The sequence below is a fragment of the Arvicanthis niloticus genome, chromosome 4 (genome assembly GCF_011762505.2).
Source record: "Arvicanthis niloticus isolate mArvNil1 chromosome 4, mArvNil1.pat.X, whole genome shotgun sequence".
Taxonomy (NCBI): Eukaryota; Metazoa; Chordata; class Mammalia; order Rodentia; family Muridae; genus Arvicanthis; species Arvicanthis niloticus.
Window position 1 is genome coordinate 98,211,346 of NC_047661.1, and position 20,255 is coordinate 98,231,600.

Below are 20,255 nucleotides of genomic sequence, written 5' to 3' on the forward strand. Positions count from 1 at the left end.
GGTTAAACCTCACTGCCTGCTTTTATTCTCAAAAGCTAAAGAGAGATGCATGATGAGGTGGAAAAACTTCCACGAATCACAGTGGCAGAAGAGGAACACTTGAAGTTTCCTGTGTTTGCACTTATCTGAGGGAGAAAAGTCCAATTTTAGGTTAGAAAGCATCACAGGGAAAAAAGGAGATGCTACACGGTGTTCTTCATGCAAGACAACAAACACAATGAGAATTGAAGGGGTTGAGGGTGAGCCCCACAAGTGTCTGTCAATGAGAGACTCTGAAGCCAACAGCAGCAGGCCAACAGACAAGATGCTTAGTGCTGGTGTCTACAGAGAAGTTAGATGACTCCAGTGTTTAGCTTTGTAGAAAACAACTTCTGTACTTTCCTGCATTTGAAAGTTTCTAGAATGCTAGTTTCCTTTCCAACTGACAACTGGCCCACTGAATTTTAGTGGTTGTCTCTAAACAGAAATATTTTGATTTGACTTTTATGTGATTCTCAGAATAAAATACACTTAATGTAGGAAGTTGAAAATTTCAGTTTTATCAACCCTTGGTCCTTGACATACAATTTAACAGAATCTGAATTGCTGACAGAACTTTCATGGCATAGAACGACATAGAAGAAACCAGATGTGGAGGCCATGAGGAAGTTCTTTAATTAGACATTTCTCTTTAGCTTGGCTCAGGTCCTTGGTCAATTGAATAAGCTACTATCACAGATATCATCACAATGATTTATAAAACATTTTTCTCCACTTAGCATTAAGAACAGAATATTTACAAAACGTCTCTACCTGTTACTTTTCAGTTACTTTGTGATTCATGCCACTTATGTGAATGCCCCCCCCCATTCTTTTCTTCACCACAACCATCAAGGTGAAAGCAGGTTTGAGCTCATGGCTTCAGAGTTGTCATCCATTCTTGCTTGATTTATTGCTCTTTGGGCAGTGGAAATGCAGAACATCATGACAAGGCCTCATGACACAAGAGGTGTAGCTATCCCATGACAGTCAAGAAGCAAAATGAGAGACATGGAGCAGAGAGAGTCTCAGTGTCCTCTGAAAAGGTGACTTAACTTCTTCCTAGTAGGCCTTACTACTTAACTTCTTCCTAGTAGGCCTTACTTCTTAAACTTCTGTAGCTGCTCACCACTACCACTAGCTGGAGATCAAGTCTTCAGCATAGTTTGTAGACATTTTGGATCCAAACTATAGATCATAGACAAAGTAAAAATGTCATAAACTCAAGACCTTCAGGGAACCCAGGAGTGAACTTCACATAGAACTCACTTGCTCCAAATGTCAAATGCTTTAAAAAAAGTTGTTTATCACTCCCAGTATCTGGCATGACTATATTTTTGTCTCTTATGAGGAAGACATAGAAATGAGAGATAAGACTGATCAGAGTATCTCATTCTGGCTTTAGAAGATGCATGTGCACAACCAAGGCATTAAACTGGGGAACAGCTTCAAAGGACAACACAGTGGCAAAAACAAAGCAAATATTCAAAGAATTAAAACAGTGTGATAAGAAGCAAACATCAACTCATACTTAGAAGCTGAAAGAATGAAAAGGCATAGAATAATTTCTCTAACATTTCTCTGGGGTTGGAGAGATGGCCCTGCAGCTAAGAACTTTCACTGTTCTAGTACAAGACCAGAACTCTCTTCCCAGCATCCACATCACCCAACACAGCTACCTATAACTCCAGCTCCAGGATGACCCACTTACTCTGGCCTCTCCATGCACCTGTAATCGCATGCATATATCCTCATGCAAACACACACATGCACATAATTAAATAAGTCAAATGCAAATGATTCCTGTTGAGGGTCCATTTGGGCTGTATGAAGAGTATCAGTGACAATGGCTTGCCATCACCATGAAAGATTAGGTATCTTCCAAGTGTTCTTCTGTGTCTTCATTTTTAAATTATCCTCAAGGACTTTAAGAACTACACATGTGTATACTATTTGAGGAAAAGCTGAAATAGTTAAGGGCAAGTATATATTTATATATTAGCTAGTTCATAAGAAACTATTTCTGGATCCATTTAAATGAAGTCGTTAGTCTACAAAATGTTACGTGAGAAGATTCTCATGGAAACTTCCTATGAACAATATAAAGTAGACACAGATATAATGCTTGTGAATATAACCAAATTTATACTTCAGATATTATTCATAGCACAGAATAAAACTGGAAGTAAAAGACTTTATACAGAGGATCTTTAAATACAATTTGACAAAATAGACAATAATAAATTCAAATGTTTATGTATTATGCTAAATGAATCCCAATCTGGCAGTTATGGTTCAATTTAAACTTATCAGAATGGATGAGGTGGCTCCTTGGGTAAAGGCAGTTGCTGTCAAGACTGTCAACCTGAGATTAATCTCTGGGACCCACATAGTAAGAAGAAAGAACTTACTGCAGTAAGATATCCTCTGATGTCTTCAGCACACAAAGCATCATGATTGCACCCAGACACATACACACATGAAGACAAGTAAATACAATAAAAACATTTAAGGTAAATATTACTGTTTTACCACAAACTTATTTGCAAAATGAGAGATAACATATATTCAAGTGTTTCTTTATTGGCAGCTGTTAAATTAGACATATAACAACATAGCAAGCATGCATCAATATGACTGGATATGTGGGTGTCAACATTTTCAATAGAGACCATTTTACACTAAAATAACTTGGAGCTTATATTCCCATTGAACGTTCCAAGCCAAACACCAGGTAGCATCTAACTATCATCAGCAAACTCTCTGGTTGTTCTCAAGTTGAACATATCATGAAGAAATAAGACAAAAATAAAGGAGGACAGATGTTCTCACTACAAAAATAATAAAAGATCACTCTTACCAAAGCTTGGAGCAATAGACACACAGAACTAAGTTTTTAAGATGACAATGAAAACATTTGACAACAGCCCTGATTTCATGATCATTTTCTTCCATATTCAGGAACAGAAGCATGCCTTCAAGTGCTACTGATATCACAGTAACCATAAGCCCAATATATGGTGAATGCATTAATTACCAATGCTTTGAGTCATGTAGTCATGTAGTCATGTAGTCATGGAAATTTAGAAAGTACTTGTGAATGATATACCACTTCTCGTCTGGAATATTCAATACAAAAATTTGGAATGCTCTCTCTCTCTCTCTCTAAACACACACACACACACACACACACACACACATCCTGCTAACTAGAACAAGACTTGTGTTTCTTCTGTTTGCACTTGAGAAACGTTTTACAAAGTGTTAGAATCAATGGCACCTGGTTCTCTAGCCACCTCTAATTAGGTGTGACACTGGAAAGATTTTCTTGGCTCTTGCTTTACTTTCTTCCCTCCTCCTGGGGGTAGAAGGGAATGCAAAATCACTAAGCTCAAGGAAAATCCATGATTCCTGTGTCACTCACCAAGTATTTGGTTACGTACTTCTTTGAATTATTCAGTAGACTTCCCAGCTGGGTTTTAAGTGGCCCAAATATATTTCAGTTATCTAGTGCAAGGTTGGTGATAGACTAGATATTTTAAAAACACTGCTTAGAAGACTGTACTCCCTGGGAAAACAGTTGAGGTCCAAATAGGACCATTGGCTTACTTGAATAGTTTCCAGTTTAGAGCTGCCTTCTAGCAGCGTTGTGGATGGTGGAAGAGCTTGATTGAAGAGAAAGCCTTTTCATTATTGCTTTAGAATGCACCACCTTCCAGTTGTTACGTTACATTATCTAAAACCTAGAGGACTTGCTCATGCATAATTTTTATGCATCTAAAAGTAAAATGAATTAACAGGTGACCTACCTACAGAAATAGCAGAACGTCATTTTAAGACAGCTGGTGAAAGGCGGCAAACTTTCAAAACCATGTTCCTACTTAGTTGGGATTGATCGAAAACCATCTTTGAAAACCAGCAAAATTAGGTGTATGTTTAGAAGGGAAGAAAAAAAGTATACTTCTCAATTAGCTTCTTTCTTGAGCCCAATAAAATGAGTCGTTTATCAGAATGGTGTAAAGGTCCCATGTTGGGGATGGGAGTGGTACAAATTAAGAAAGTGTCAGCTACCTGTTGTATCAGGGAAGTTTGGATGTAAGAACAGGGAAGTTTAAATTTTTCATATGCTGAAAACGTTGTGTGAACGCAGCAAGAGATCTGTGCATTCCTTGGAGAAAGAAAACGTGATGACCACCAAACGTGAGGAGAAAGCTGCTAACTGATTATTACACACACACACACACACACACACACACACACACACACACTCAATTTGCTGCAACCAAGTCATATCTGGTTGTGTCGCTGCTGTCTACAGAAGTTGCTGTCATTTTTAAAGTTAAGCAAGTAATGTGATGATTCTATGGAATTTACAGTATAGCATAAGATACTTAATGGTAGACTAGCACTTTTAAACATTTCAACTTACCACGTTTTGAGTAATATGCAGCAGTTACAACATCACCCTTGCTGTAACAAAATGACTGACAAAGGCAACTTCAACATAGAGGGTTTATTTTGGCTTGAGGTTGGAGGGGATACAGTCCATCAGAGTAGAGAAGGCTCAGCAGTGCTATGCGATGTGACTGATCACATTACATCTTCACTTATGAAGCAAAGAGATGTGGATGTGGATACTCATGCAATGGTACAGCTCACTGGGTGGTGCCACCCACATTCAGGCTGGGACTTCCATCCTTAGGTAAACCTATAACTCCTTATAGACAAATTCAAAGGCATGTTTTCTTTATGATTCTAATCTACTCAAGCTGGTGACAAATATCATCTCTCATATCTGTATAACAAGTACTGTTTTGCCATCAATTCACCAAAGAACATGTGTGATGGATGGGTGGTTTCATTTATTGTCAAGTCATAAATTCTTGCTATCTGTGTTTGGGGTGTGTCAGTCTTCACTGGGCATAACTGGATGCTTGTTTGCCCGTCTTTTGAAAGCCAGTACACAAGGGAAGTCTCCTTACTCATTTGTTCCCCATGAAGGACCTCCAAAGAATTTCCAGCCTTTGCATAAGTCATGCCCACTCTGGTAAAGTCATATCTACAGCTTTTATGTGCTCAGAATTCTCTTCTCTGGCCTATGTGCAAGTTTCTGTAGAATGAGTTTTTCACATCATTCTGTGCTTTATCTGTATTTTAAAAATGCAACAATGAGCTAAGCTTTCTATTGGCTTTTACCCAACTTCTGTCATTATTGGGATAAAGAACTCACCCTTTACAATAAACTCTCTGGCTTAAGTGATGTCCTCGAGAATTAACTGACTTACCCTTTCCCAGGGATATGAGACTATTTTGTGTACTTCCTACTCATTCCTAGGCATCTCAATCAGGAAGACAGTGGTAAGGAGCATGGGATCACAGGCAAACTTCTAACTCTGGAAAGGCTACAAAACAAATGCCTAGATATAGGTTTTGTTCTTTGCAAATTCACATTGATAATGTAAAGAAGAATGTGGTAAAGGGTGTACATATCATGTAATAATAAAGATTTATAATCATTTTTAAAGAGGAATAGTTGATAGTTAGCTGTTGTACCTGACTTACAGTATTGTTCCAAAGGTTTAAAAAATATGAAAATAATTGAAAGCTGGAAACTCCATATACTAGCAAAGTTTCCAGGACCAGGTTATAATCTTTTTATATACAGAATATCTATAATTAGAAATAGATAATTATATATCCTATCACAGAAGTTAGTAAGTGAGGAAATTAAGACAGAGAATTCATAGCAGCAGAGGTTACATGCACAAGAATTGAATAAGACTAAGCCAGCTAAGAATTCCATCATGAATTAGGGGGAGTTCCCAAGATCTCGCCCTTAGCTGACGCTCCATTAACACTTAATGGCTGGTGGGAGAGAATTGTTTTCTTTGGGGCAGTAACCAATTGTTGCTATATGTTGCCCATTCTCCAGTGGATGACCCTACAATTCTGTGCACACACAAACATCACTAATTAAACTCCGTGGATTATTTAAAAAAAAAAAATATGACAGGAAATTAGGAGGGAAACTAGCTATGAAGTATTTAGGGTGAGTTGGAGGTAGAAAGATATGGAATGATGTAATCAAGATACATTGCATATATGAATTCAATTTTCAAAGAATAAATTTAAATTATGTAAGTATTTTTGTCACAAAAGAACTAAACAAATTAGTTTATATAATTGTTTTGGTTCTTCACTAATAATTCTGAAAGTATTTTCAGTTGGGTTAAAATGTATTTAAACATAAACAGTGTCTCAAAACAGTTTTGACTCCTTTTTATTTTTTAACAATTAAATAGAATAAGTGTCAATCTCATGATATATAAAGGTATGCAATAATTGTTTCCATGAACTTGAACTTCAATGTCTCTAGTTCTCTTTCTGGACTGAGTAAGTGTGTATGTGTGCTCTTGTGTGTCTGCACCCATTGTGTCTTCCCGGAGGGGGGGAAAAAAAAACTCTGATGCATCATTCACCAAATGACATGAATTCAAATGACATGAGTGGGTACATACCTCTGTTGTTTTCCCCTGCATGTACTCTAGTCCACTGTGTTTACACTGTAGTCTTCGTTGTTTGAATAGGTCCTGATGTGAATATACTGCCTCACTTTAAAAGTCAGCATTGTCTCATGACCATCAGATCATGCAAATTCAGTCATCCCAATGTGCAAATTGGACCAGTGACTCCACCTGCTTTACTCTGATTACTCCTGTCCAAACAGAGATAATGGTAATAGTTTCTGCTTTATAGAGTCTTTGTGATACCCTATAAAAACACATGAACAGCAAATAGTGTTCACCTTATTCAAAGTATTTTGTTCTGTGGAGAAGAGTTTTACTACAATTAGAGAAAGAAAGAGACAGAGACAGACAGAAACATAGAGAGAAAGAAATAAAAACAGAGTAATAGATGATGATGAAGATAGATGATAGATAAATAGATAGATAGATAGACAGACAGACAGATAGACATAAATACGTAAATGGAAAGATACATAGATGAAAGGATGAATCAATCCATGGATGGATGGATGAATGGTAGCTAGAGTAGAACCGGACTATGCCCAGCATCCTGGACAGAATCTGGACTACCTCTTACTTCTTTAGGTTTAGGTAGAAAGAGAGAGAAAGAAAACAACAACATGATTTGGGTGACTTTCCACCTCAAAAAAAAGCAGCCATACCTTATCACTCAGACACTGGAGAAATGAGAGACAAAAGTTATCCCCACATGAAAGCACCAAACAATTTTTCTTTGGACACACTGCCATTAAACCAAGCCAAAAGCACCACAGTCTTAAGCATTTAGTTCCATTACCATTCAGATTACAAGTTATATCTGTCTAGGTCACAAGGAAGGATTTCTGAAAAATATCACTTCAACACAATAATATTGTCCCTAATGGCTTTTAAGGGGATGAACTCAGGCTTCTAGAGTTCAGTGACAGGAAGTTGCATGTTAAAGCATTTTCATCCCTGATTTTGAAGAACCCTTCATGTCCCGGCTCATCATTAACTTCTTCAGTGTTGCTCTCGGTACCACACAAGCATTGCCATATTATTTTTTCCATGAAGTTACAATGGTCAGAGGGTGGTGTTATGGGTTAGCAGAGGTGCTAGTTTTCTCCATGGAGCTGAGAATTTCACGTTAACTCTGGTCAATTCTCTGCAGACAGAATCCTTTTCATGGCTTCCAAACCAGATTGGTGATGAAGCCCTGTGAACTGAATTAAGACATGGCTTTCGAAGAATCAGCACTCCTGGGATAAGAAACAAGGAAAGGCTCTCCCCTTTGCCAAGAGATTTACAGCCCAGTGATGAGAAAAATCCACTAGTGTGCTCTCAGTGGACTCCAGCGCCCTCCACTCCCATCTTGATTTTCACACTTGCCAGAGCAGCTGACAGAAATCCTACAGCTATTTATTGTTTTAAAGTTTGCATTTCTGTGACTGTATGTTAATTGTTCAGAATATCTTCTTTCATCAAGGCAATTTCATACATGTATCAACATGAGATGCTCATGTTTAAATTCTACTACCTTAGCTTTGTTCCCTCCCCCTCCTACTGTCCGGGTCCTCTTCCTAAAGAGCCTCTTTCTACTTTCATTTCATTGTCTTTTATTTTCCATCTGTAAGAGAAAACATTTGATCTGTGTATTTCTGAGCCTGGCTTCTCTAGCTTAACATTACAGTCTCCAGTTCTGACTGTGTTCCTGAATAACAGTATGACCTCACAGAGATGCTTCCTTAATACTCTTGCCCTAAAATCCTGGCTGAGCTTTGTATCATTCACCAGTGTTTTATCACAAAACAAGGAGAGGACTGGGACCATGAGTTAGTTTATAAAGTGTTTGCCTTGCACATAGAAGAACCTGAGTTCAAGTCCTAGACCCATATAAAAATGCAAATATGGGAGCACTCATTTATAATTCCGAGGCTACAGAGTTGGAGATTAGTGGATCCCTGATGGCCTGCACAACCAGACAAACCTCCTGGTTCTCAGTGAGGGACTCTGTCTCAAAACAAAATGCAGATAAATAAATAAAGAGGCAAATAAAAACACCATCTGAACTGAAAAAGAGCAATAGCCAAGATTGACTTCTGACACACACACACACAAGAAAATAGAGAATGAAGCATGCCGTTTAATTGTTGCAGTGTTGTCAATATAATTAAAAAAAGTTTAAAGACACCTGTAGGATATTTGGCATAATCCTAACACCTCTCTGGGTGTGTTAACTTTGCATAGTGAGATTATGAATTTAAAGAATGTTGCTCTGTTGACCTTTGATGCTGCAGATAATGCCAATATAATTATCCATGGCCTGAGCTCAGTATTTCCATTTTGGTCAAACCTCAGGAATGGCATATATAGCTTGATCAAGCTAGCCCTTCCTGTCCTGGAAATACTTTTATTCCTGCCCATTGTGTTAAAGCTTATCTTTAACAACATCAACATGTTGGCAGCCAAAGTACATGACTTAAACCTGAAAATGGACCCCCAGACAGAGTTATTAAATTAACAGGCTGGCAAGCCAAGAATGAGTAAGATTCTGCATAGAGCCTTACCAACCTAAGACAGAAGTGCATTGCCTTTGATAATGCATATTTCATGATGGGTAAGGAAGGCATTCTTGTCAGAATGATCTAAGACAGGCTCCGTCTTGTTAATGAAATAAAAAAGGGGGGAGAGGTGGAGAACCTTTGGAGCTACTTGGCAAGAAGCTGACATGGACCAAAGACAAGGAAATGGGCTGCTTGGCAGGAATAGGACATTGGCCAAGGACAAGGAAGTAGGCTCCAAGCAGGAATCTGACATTAGACTAGATCAAAGAAGTAATTCCAGGTAGGAATCTAAATTGTAGGCTACAACAAAGAAGTAATCTCAGGCAGGAATCTAAATATTAGGCTAGAACAAAGAAGTTATTTCAGACAGGAATCTAAATTTTAGGCTAGAACAAGGAAGTAAGCTTCAGACATGAAAATGACCTTGGGCTAGGATAGGGAAGTAGGCTCAGATACTTTGGGCATCCTGATAAGCCTTTAGAAACAGTGATCACGGGAGTTTTCACATAACCTGGTTTAATGCCTTGTGTATTCTTTGACTATTTGTGTTTATTTTATTGCTTGTTCCTCAACTATTTGCATCTATTGTAGTGCTAGACCCTCAACCTAGAACTGACCTTAATACATGCATGTAATCAAAATGGTATAAAAGAATATAGGAAGAGTGGTATAGGATAAGGGGTTCTAGGGAGGGGAAATGGGGAATGGGGATGACATCTGTATTGTAAATAAATAAAATATCCAATAAAAATGAAAAAAAATAATTGTTAAATCATCATGTTAAAAAAATAATTGTGTTAAATCATTGCTTGAATTTTTCCACATTTTTCTTGTATTTGAGCATTTTGTCTTTGTTGTTTTGTACTAACTAAGGTCTCTCATTTATTCTATGGGTGCTTTAGGGAACTGCTCAACTAACCATTTGCTATCAAGATCCCAGCAGACAGAATCTTTCAGCCATTTCCCCTTTGCAGACCAAAAGAGGCCAGTGCTTTAGTGGGCTACCATCTGACACAGAGCCATCTGATTCCCACCTGTTCCTTCCTTATCCATATATGTCAACTTCAGAAACCTGAGTTTTAAGTCTTTTGTGTGTTGATTTCTTCACTTAGACCTCCTTCCTCTGCCCCACCAATTTCGCCATTGGCTTTGATTCTGCAATCCATGTAATGCCATCTGCCACAAACGCTTTTTTATAACTAGTCCTTGAACTTAATCCCCTCTCAAGATCATCTCCTTAGATATGAACTAATCAATTTCCCTGGACCTTTGCAAACCTTACTTGGTCCTCCTATAACAAAGTCACACTTTGACCACAGGCACTCGTTTTACTAGCTGGAGACATTTTGGAACAAGAGCCTCATCTCACGTAAATTTTATTTTTTTTCACTGTATCTAATACTGTTTCTGTACATAATATAGTTCTTTCCTAGGAGAGAGAGAGAGGAAGGGGGGAGAGAGAATGAGAGAGAAAGAATGAGAGAGAGAGAATGAGAGAAAGTATATGTGTATGTGGATATACTTGCACCTGAGTTCAGATACACTCAGAGGCCAGAAGTGGGTTCCCCCAACAACTAGATTGCAAGTACACGTGAGCCATCTGATCTAGGTGCTGGGAATGTAACTCAGGTCTCCTGTAAGAACATTAAACTCTCTTAGCTCCTTAGCAACCCCTCAAATACACATAATATGTTCTTCTTATATAATTAATAAATATAAATTTTGTCAATTAGCTTCCAGTTCATGAGGTGTTTCAAGTCTGGGAAAACATATCTATGTTAATCCTCTTTATAATCAACTTCCCAACATTGTACCAAGGATAGAATAGTATCTAATAAATCCTGGCTGTCTCGAGACAAAGAACCCAAATCAGGGGCCTTTTACAAAATTATTAAGAAAAGTATTTTTAATAGACAGAATTTTAGATCTCAGTACTTACAATGCTGTTTAAGTTAATGGAAAATCACCTACAAAATAAAAGTCACCACAACAACTTCCTTGATTTCATTTTGGTTTGGGCTTTTTTATATTTAGAAATAGGAACCTTGTGGTACACGCCTTCAAGCTAAGGGAAACGTCTGGGGCATTTTCTATTTTGCTTTTCCGAGATGCCCTGGAGACACATCTTTTCATAAGTATCTCAGCTTTCAGTAAACATTTTTGCAGATAATACAATGGTCACTGGCACACACAAAAGAGACAAAGATAAATAGGAAAGGAAAAGGGAAGAAATATGGGAGTTTGAAAAGTTGCATTTCTTGTAGGTTTTAAAGGTTTCTTACTTCATCTCAAACAACCAAATGATAAGGCCAGGTGCCACTCAGTCACTCTCCCAGATTCTCCCCTTTCTTTTTTGCTACTGAATTTTCCTAGGCTAAAGTATTTATGCTTAGGAAAAAAAAAAACAATACTTTTTCTTTTATTGAAAAATTATGTACAACAAATTGCAACTATAACCCAATTCACAAGGTATGCTGTAGGTGGCTTTGATTTACTGTCTCATTCATAATCTGCTGCTGATTAACCTCCTTGAAAACAACCCACTCCCTTGTCTAAGTGATATCAAGGTGTTTGTTTTCAATCTGTCTAAAATCATCCTATGGACACGTGTGTTATTGAGGAATTATATTTTAATTTATTTTCATGCAGTGCCTTTGATGGGCATTTGCATTAACACAATATGATTATGCCTCTTTTTTTTTTTTGCTGGTATCTATTCAAATCGGAAATTACCTGCATACAGTCTCAGATGGTGGTCAAAAACTGTACAAAGAAGTAAGAATGGGACTCCTTAATATCACACAGGCCTGCTGCTCATCAGTGAGGTCCTTTCTGTTCCAATGCTTTTTGTCATGGATATGAAAGTCATTATGTAGTTTAGAAAACAGAAGATGAAGTGAAAGAGGAGGCTCGTGGACCTAGGATGCATTAATATTCCACCAGCATTAAAGATATTTCCCTGGAGGGGCTCCTCTAGGCCACACTGTTATTACAGTGCCTATCTATTATCCTGTGCTGTTCTTAGTATTAAGACAATGACGGGGAGAATAGGATTATGCACAGATGATAGGGAATGTGAAGGCAATTCAGCAAGATAGGAAATGAATGGAGACATGATTCTTTCATCGGAGCTGGGGATGGTTTAGCATAGGGTAAAGAGCGAAGATAAATGAGGCAGAATGAAATCTTTACAGGTTAGCCGGGTTAAAATGAGTGTTTTCATATAATCCTATGAGTTTAACCTAGATAGGAAATGCCGTGGTATCTTTCTTTAACATCTGGGTTGGTGTGCCTTAGGAGATGATCTGTTTTTGTTCTAAAAATTTCACGTCTTGGAAAGAGCTGTCCAGCGCTCATGTGGTCAGAAAGATGGCCTTAAGGAGTAGAGTAACCTTTTAATTCACTCCCATCGCTGAGAAATCTGGGCTATTATTTAAGAATCGGTAGTGAAAACAGAAAAGCCTTCTAAGTCTCCCAGTCCCATGCCTTGCCCAACATGCCCACCGATCAAACGTGTAAAAGACACAGGCGCTGCAGACAGGGGGGCTCTGTTATGGAAAGGATTCCTTCTGCTGTCTCGGAGCTTCCTCTTCTTTTGACACTAACCTTCCTGTTTTGCAAGCATCCTCAGATACAGTCATCCGGACAGAGAGAAAAGCAAAGCCCCAGCTCTTACAAAAGATCACCTCTATCGGATGCCCACGGCTAGTATGACTCAAAGCCTGACATTTCGAACCGATGGTGGGGGAACAAGAGGGGCAGACTGTGTTATTTGCAGGCTGGGCACTGGCATAAACAAAGGTTTCTGTTTATATAGGAAAAAAAAGAAGAATGTTTAATTAGATGAAAGTACACTCATCCGAAGACAATATGACAGGGCCAGAGAGGGCGCATTCTGTGTTCACACACTCTGCTTACTCTTCAAACACTGCTTTTGATCCTGATTTAAATTGGATAGAAATTCAACCAAACTGAGATCAACAATATAATAACATCGTCTAACTCAGAGAGTTACCGAAAGGAATTGAAGAGAGGGCATTAGAGAAAACCAGGGTGCAGATACACTCTCTCTGTAAGCTTGTCTAAGAATGCTGAAGCTGTAGTTATCTAGGCTGCACAGAAAATGTAGATTAACATATCCTGCATGGGACTCCAGCGCTGGGAAGGCAACTTAGCTCTGCATCCAGTCACTTGAGACACGCTGTGAACTGGTTTTTTAAAAAAAAGGAAGGAAGGAAGAATGAATGAATGAAAGGAAGAAAGGAGGAAAGAAAGAAAACATGAGTGTGAGTGTGTACCCGGACAGGCAAACACACACACACACACAGACACACACACACACACTTAAAAATACACTAAGTAAAAACTACACGAGAACCGAAGGAAGAGATGAATAAAAACTAAGCAAGAGGAACCGAAAGAAAAGATATGTGGATTTTTATCCAAAGCGTGGACCTGTTATCTCTATAGGAAAAAAGCATAGATAAAGAGAATACGTAATCAAGGCCTTGGCCAGTGTTTAGAGTTTTTCTTTCCCCTCCCCCATCCCTTTCTGGGCTCCTTGGCTCTCTCTCCCCTGCTTTAAAAATGGCTCCATACTGCTCTCTGCTGCTGGTTAGACAATTTTTATTCAGAAAACTCTGAGCAATTCCTGTGTATCAGGACTTGATCAGACTCCACAGACAGCTCAGCTCTCTTCTGATTCAAAACAAGACAGGCTGGTCATCCTCAGTATGGAGATGCCAAATCCAGAATCCTGGCTTTTTTTTTTTTTTTTTTTTTTTTTTCCTTTCAGGTTCTCTGGAGTCTAACTCTTATAAATATCTAATTTGAGCCACAGACATCATTATGCATAGAAATTTGTCCTCTTAAGAAAATGATGTATTTTTGAGAATAGCGTTGTGGACTCAGAAAGTTGAGTGGGGGAAAAAAGAGACACTTTGAAGATGAATGTGGAGATGCATCACAGCATTGTTTGATAACCACACCTCCAAGACTTCAGTTTCCACTTGGTAAAACAATAAAATACCACATACAAGATAAAGCCCAGCATAAAGTATGTGCTCAACTAATACAGAAGATAGTTGAATCAAATTCAACCAATTGCATATCAAGGAATAGTCTTAATTTAGGAAGCTTTGGGTAAAACATACTTTAAGCAAAATATGTTTCCATGAAGCCAAAGAAATTGGAAAAGAATGATTATCTACTTATTTATTTTAATGTAAGACAGCTGAATGTTAGGATTTTTAACTCAATCTATTTTTGTTTCATGAAGCTAGTAAATCCAAGAACAAAAAAAATAGTTACATATTCTATGAAAACCATGTGGAAATAGAGATGATTGTGGAATACTTGCAGTTGCAGATTGGAATGTGTGGCACGTGACCCCATGGCTAAAATCATGTGTACATGATCAACTGTGTGACCCTGTGTGGCAGGCAGGGTCCCTTACAGTCTGCTTCATTACCTTGAACTAAACCTTCTAAGCCTGCTTACCAGGACCAGAAATGAAAAAAAAAAAAAAAAAAGACAAGAAAAATGGGAAATAATATGTGTGCTTGGTGGGATTTTTGTCCTGAAATTCACAGTTAGCTAGGGAGGACTGTTGTGTAGACATCAGGACAGAGTCCTGCTCAAAACCTGGACAGGGTCTTGAGACTGATAGCCATGCTTGCATACAGAAAAGGGGCTAAGAAAATGTTTATGTCTCAGACCTTAGGGCTCTCTGCAGTGCCCGAAGAATGCCCTGCATTCTGAAACAAAAAGAATGACTGACATGGGATGAGATGGGTCAGGCAGATGGTTCCAATGTAGGTTTGGAAGTTCCTGTCAATAGCAGGACTCTTTTATCAGCTCATCCAGAGGTAGAACAGAAAAGATGCATGGGTCAGTAGGACATGAACAGACAAATACCAGGAAACTGGAATCATATCTTTTGTTGAAAGTGTTCTCGTTCCTGTTCCAGAAGTTGTGACACATCTTAGCAGAAACATTTTTTGAACCAAAATTGGGCAGGTAAACTCCAAAAGGAAGAATATAATCATTATGCTTCTAGGTGTTCAGGGTTTCAGATCATATATATGTGTATCACACATACACACACACACAGAGAGAGAGAAACACACATATTGTATATGTAGTGTGTGTGTGTGTGTGTGTGTGTGTGTGCATGCACGCGCGTGCGCACGCATATTGGACCTAGATTACAAGGTAACAGTTTACAATAGATTCTCAATTTTGTAGGAGGAAGGGAGAGAGACAGAATGGGAGAGATAGACAGATAATAGAGAAACTGCTTTTGTGTTCTAAGCACTGAGTGGTTTTGCTAAATGGGCATATATTGGAGAGCCTGTTTTGTTCCAGGTGAGGCTTATGAATAATGCACTGGTGCTGTCCTCAAGGAGTTTTCAGTCCACACATGGGGAGCACATCTGTAAATAAATAATGCCAGTCTTGGCAGTTTGAGACAGGAAGACCAGACAGAGCATCATCTCTGTCCTGAGGGCTGAAGAATAAGTTTCCAAGGCAGGATGTTATCTGACAACTGCAGTGTTGCCAAGCAAATACTAAGGTGGGTTATTACAGGGAAGAAAGCAGCATATTAAAGTAAAATAAACTGCCTTGTCACTGCTGCAGCAACTCCAGGCCTAGTGCAATGAATGGTATTAGTGCTTTGGGGAATGGCTCAGATCCTTGGATTGGGTCAACACTTCAACAGTTTTTAACTCACTTCTTCAGGAATTACTAGTAGAGCAAATTTTGATTATTAATCTCCAGCACAGAGTCAGGGATTTTTTTTAAATGATCTCTACTTATTAATTCCATTTTCAGATATCTCAAGGCATAGGTAACGTCATACACCAAGATCGATCATTGTTTAGGATATTTCTGAGTTGATAATACTTAAGGACTTAACTATAACAAGATACAAGAAAATGCAAATACTTAATTAACTAGGGAGATGGCTCAGTGGGTTTAGCTCTTGTACATGAAATAGGAGATCCCATGTGCTGGTCCCCAAACCCAAGTAAATGCTGGGTGGATGTGGCTGCCTGCCTGTAATTCATGTGCTTCTGATGCAAAGTCAAGAGTCCTCCACAAGCAGGCTAGTAGACTGACTGAATTGGCAAGTTCTGGGTTGAAGTAGAGACTCCACTTCAGTATAAAAGGTGGAAAAAGCTTGGGAAAGTATCTAAGGACAACCTTTGTCTTCTACACACATGTATGGCTACAAGCATCAGATACACACAGGCACACACAGTCCCTGTGTCTGCATGCATGCACTCACATGCTCACATGCTCTCTCTCTCTCTCTCTCTCTCTCTCTCACACACACACACACACACACACACACAGAGAGAGAGAGAGAGAGAGAGAGAGCCAACCAAAAAAAAATTGCAGTAACTAAACATAAATTCCAGCAAACCATTTAATAACATTCTGAAAAGCTTGAAAATTCTCTTAAAAGAAGTTTATTTTTAATGAATTATTAAGCCCCACTATTTGATTTTGCCTCCCCCAACATCCCCAAAACACACATACATTAAAAGAAAGCTACCTTCCCTGGCAGAGACAAAGAAAACAATTTTCCTTTAAGTAGTCATGGGTATCAAAAGGCTGAATTTATACAACTTGAATATCATGACAAAAATAACCAAAACAAATTTCACAATTGTTTTACAATTATATGGTCATATGGGGTCATGTAATCCACTGTAGGGGCCAGGCTGAGTCACATATGGCAGGAAGCCTACAATTTAAGCAATAGCTCACCTTGCCTGAGTCAAGTCCTTCACACAGATTTCCTGGAGTGTCAGTTATATGCTCTCCTAACAGAGTCATTCCACTTAATTTCCTAAGAAAGCTTTATGCAATGGTCTAGGTCAACTTCATGGTGAAAAAAACACTCTGTCACCAAAAGATTAAAATAAAACGTAAAAATAATCAAGCATCCAAAATTTTCTGAACTATTTACTATAGCAGAATATTTAGTAGCACAACACAGGGATTAAAATGAAAGCTCTGGAGAAGGTATGTGCCAAAGGTGTCATGGTGTCCATGTGGACTTCACAAAACATTACATAGAACTATTCAGTTAGGATCTAAAGTCATGTCAGATAACTGTTCAGGAAACTTTGCCTCCAACAGCTTACAAATAACAAATGTGTTTGGTCAATAAACTATGTTGTTAAATTTATAAGTACACATGTATAACCAAGTCTATACACTGTCCATACAACATGGTTGGCAGCATTTGAAGCCACACACCATAGAGACTGGGAGCTAGTCCATTAGATCTGAAGTAATCTTATAGGAGGGAATTTCTCTGGTTTGAAAGGAACATACAACAAATTCTTTATTGCCTTTTGAAAGCAAAACCTGCAGTATTTGAACCTACAGACACTGAACTTAAAGAATGTATTTCCTTCTGGAGCTTTTAGCTCCCAGCTCCACCAAAGAAATATAAGAGACCTTTTCACTAATATACATTATATTTGAGTAGGTAAATGTCAAGTGTATGGCATTTTAGTGGCTTTCTTTTTTTAAAGCATTATTTTTTTTATTTTAATGGATGTCCATGTTATCAATTGCTACAGTTTTCTTCTCTATTATGTAATAGCAGTTGCTGACAGACATAACCAAATATGGTTAGATTTTGTATGTGAAAATCTGTTGTTTTAACCTGAGCACAGATATACCATCCAATGAATTACTATAAAATCCTTCATACTTTCTGAAGTCAAAGGCTAAGAAATACCCAGATGAATATGACACCTAAATGGCAATTAGCTTAGGGCAAATTGGAAATAATTAATTTATTCTATAATTAATAGTGCATGGTCTAACATGATTCTGAGACTTCACTGGACGACTGTCTCCCTCAGTGACTTTTTGTGGCCCGTAAGAATGGGATATTTCATGGCTCCATTCTGACTCACAGGCCAAGAGTGTCTAACCTTGACACAAAAAGCTACTGTGAGTATAAGCTGCCACACAGCGAGTATTCTCTACTTACACATTAACGGGAATGACGTCACCAGTCCAAGTCAATAGAAAACCTGTTTTATGGAAAACTACTTTTCTATTGATCAGGAGGTCATAACCTTTTGCTGCTCTTTTGATTTAACCAAGTATTCCTTCTGCTTTATTTCTACACTGAAAAGAAAAGGCCTTGTAAAGAAAATTACAATCCTTGAAATCCCCTAAGATCCCTCCATTCTATTTTACAACATTGAGTATATGGGCTTTTGTTTCCTGGTTTTCCCCTTTCTTGATCTAAGTGTTTTTACACTTTTCCTTCCTTTTTTTTTTTTAAAGTCATACTCCACTTTTTAATACTCTCTCTTTTGACACTAGTACAATGTCCTGTCTCTGTGATGCCTTTGAAGTCCCCTAGTTCCAGCTTGTTTTGCGCACATATTTGAATTGTTTTCCACCCCCTCTCTGTGTGGTGAGATTTGACCATTAAAAAGAAGCATTTTTTACCTTCCACCCAGTCAGCTTTTCTACAGACACGTCAACGACTGAAGGCAAGGATTGCTGAGGGGGCTCTGAATCAGCACAACCTCCAAGATGAGTCCTGAGTCCGCTATGGAAATGTCAAGTGTAGAAAGCAGGAGAATCTGAAGCCAATGCCCCAAAGACAACAACAAAGCACATCTCCTGATTCCCAGTAGCACAGGCTAAAGTCTCAACCCAGATGTCTTATTTAAAAATCATTAATTTCTAATACGACCTTATATTATTTTATTAGATCTTGCTCTACCTTACTTGAGTATAAGTATTGGAGGCTGACATATTTAAAACTGTTCGACTACAGAGTGCATTAATCTCATTTCAGCTCAAGACTGTTGCATACGTTTGAACAGAATGTTCAGAAAATAGAACATTGGTTTAAGTGGAATCTTCCTAAAAGCGCTTTGTCTATTCAGTGTTGAAATAATATTTCACAAAGTCCATTTTATTCCTAATAAACTAAATATAGTATATTACTTCTAGGGGATTAATAACAAGAACTTCCTGTTTACCATGTTTACTTTAGCTATAGAGCTATGAAAAAAAAAAAAAAAAACCACTATGCTTCATGTAATGAAGCCACGAAGCTCTTCTCATGCAAAAAGTTGTAACAGATCCTGAAATTCACTGGAGATAATGTATTTTCATTGAATAATAGTATAACAATGGCATTGTTTTAAATATTTCAAGTATATAACCCAATACAGTTTTATCACATGCCATTTCAAGTTAAATTTTACTATTCCTGTGTTAATTAAGGCTCTGTAAGGTTAATTGATGTGTATAACTCAGAATGAGCAGTAAATTATGGAACAAGAATACTAGTTTGGGTGACACTTTCTGTTAATATCTACTGTGACAAAATACTGTCTAGCTTAGAGTCAGCTTAAACATTCTTGTCTTGACATTTAATCTTAGAATCTGTGTGTTGGACTGGATTACTCATGACACATGGGTTCTGTCAAACTTGTCTCCCAAATAACACAATGGGAACAGGGAGCACTGTACCCACTATTCAAAAGATGGGAATATTTTGGCAGTCCTTGACCTACTAAAACAGTAGACCTGTCATCCGTGGTTAAATTACTCAGGTCAATGGGCGGTTGGGGAGGGGGTTGTTGTTGCTCTTTGTTTGTTTTCTTTGTTTTTGCTTTTTTTTTTTTATCATTCAGATAAATAACAAATTCGTCCTCCTAAAACAAGTCTTCAGTGTACATTTCCATTTACTCTTTTGTGAGCTTTTGCCTATAAACTTTCACCAGGAAGTTCTCTTTAGCTTCTAAATTAGCAAGAACTGTCAGTGATACCCAAAGAAAATATAAGCATGCATCTGCAGAGCTTCAATGACTTCTGATGTCCAAGGCTGTCTAAGAGATTTAATTGGGTGACCAGATACGATGCTTAATTCCATCAACTTGATAGCATCTAGAAACACTAAAGAAAATGCCTTTGAAGGTGTCTCTGAGGGCTTGAAATGGATAAATCCACCTTACATGTGGGCAGTACCATTCTGTGGATGGGTTTCTAGACGGAATATAAAGGAGAAGCAAGCTGAGCGCAAGCACTTGCCACTCTCTACTTCTGGCCTTTGGAGGCACCATAAACACCCATCTCCTGGTCCTGTGGCCATGCTTCCTTGTTCTCACAT

At 38.2% G+C, this 20,255-nt stretch overlaps 1 long non-coding RNA gene across 50 annotated transcripts in view; it reads right to left on the reverse strand.

Moving 5' to 3' along the window:
• LOC143442118 (uncharacterized) overlaps positions 1-20,255 on the reverse strand; it is a 103,307-nt gene that overhangs the window by 69,340 nt on the left and 13,712 nt on the right. For 15 of the 50 annotated variants that reach the window (XR_013110079.1, XR_013110082.1, XR_013110078.1 and 12 more), the window contains exon 4: positions 6,537-6,733. The exons of 32 other annotated variants lie outside the window; for them this stretch is intronic. This is a non-coding gene — a long non-coding RNA (uncharacterized LOC143442118). 3 more of the 50 variants (XR_013110096.1, XR_013110097.1, XR_013110100.1) reach the window with 3 other exon arrangements.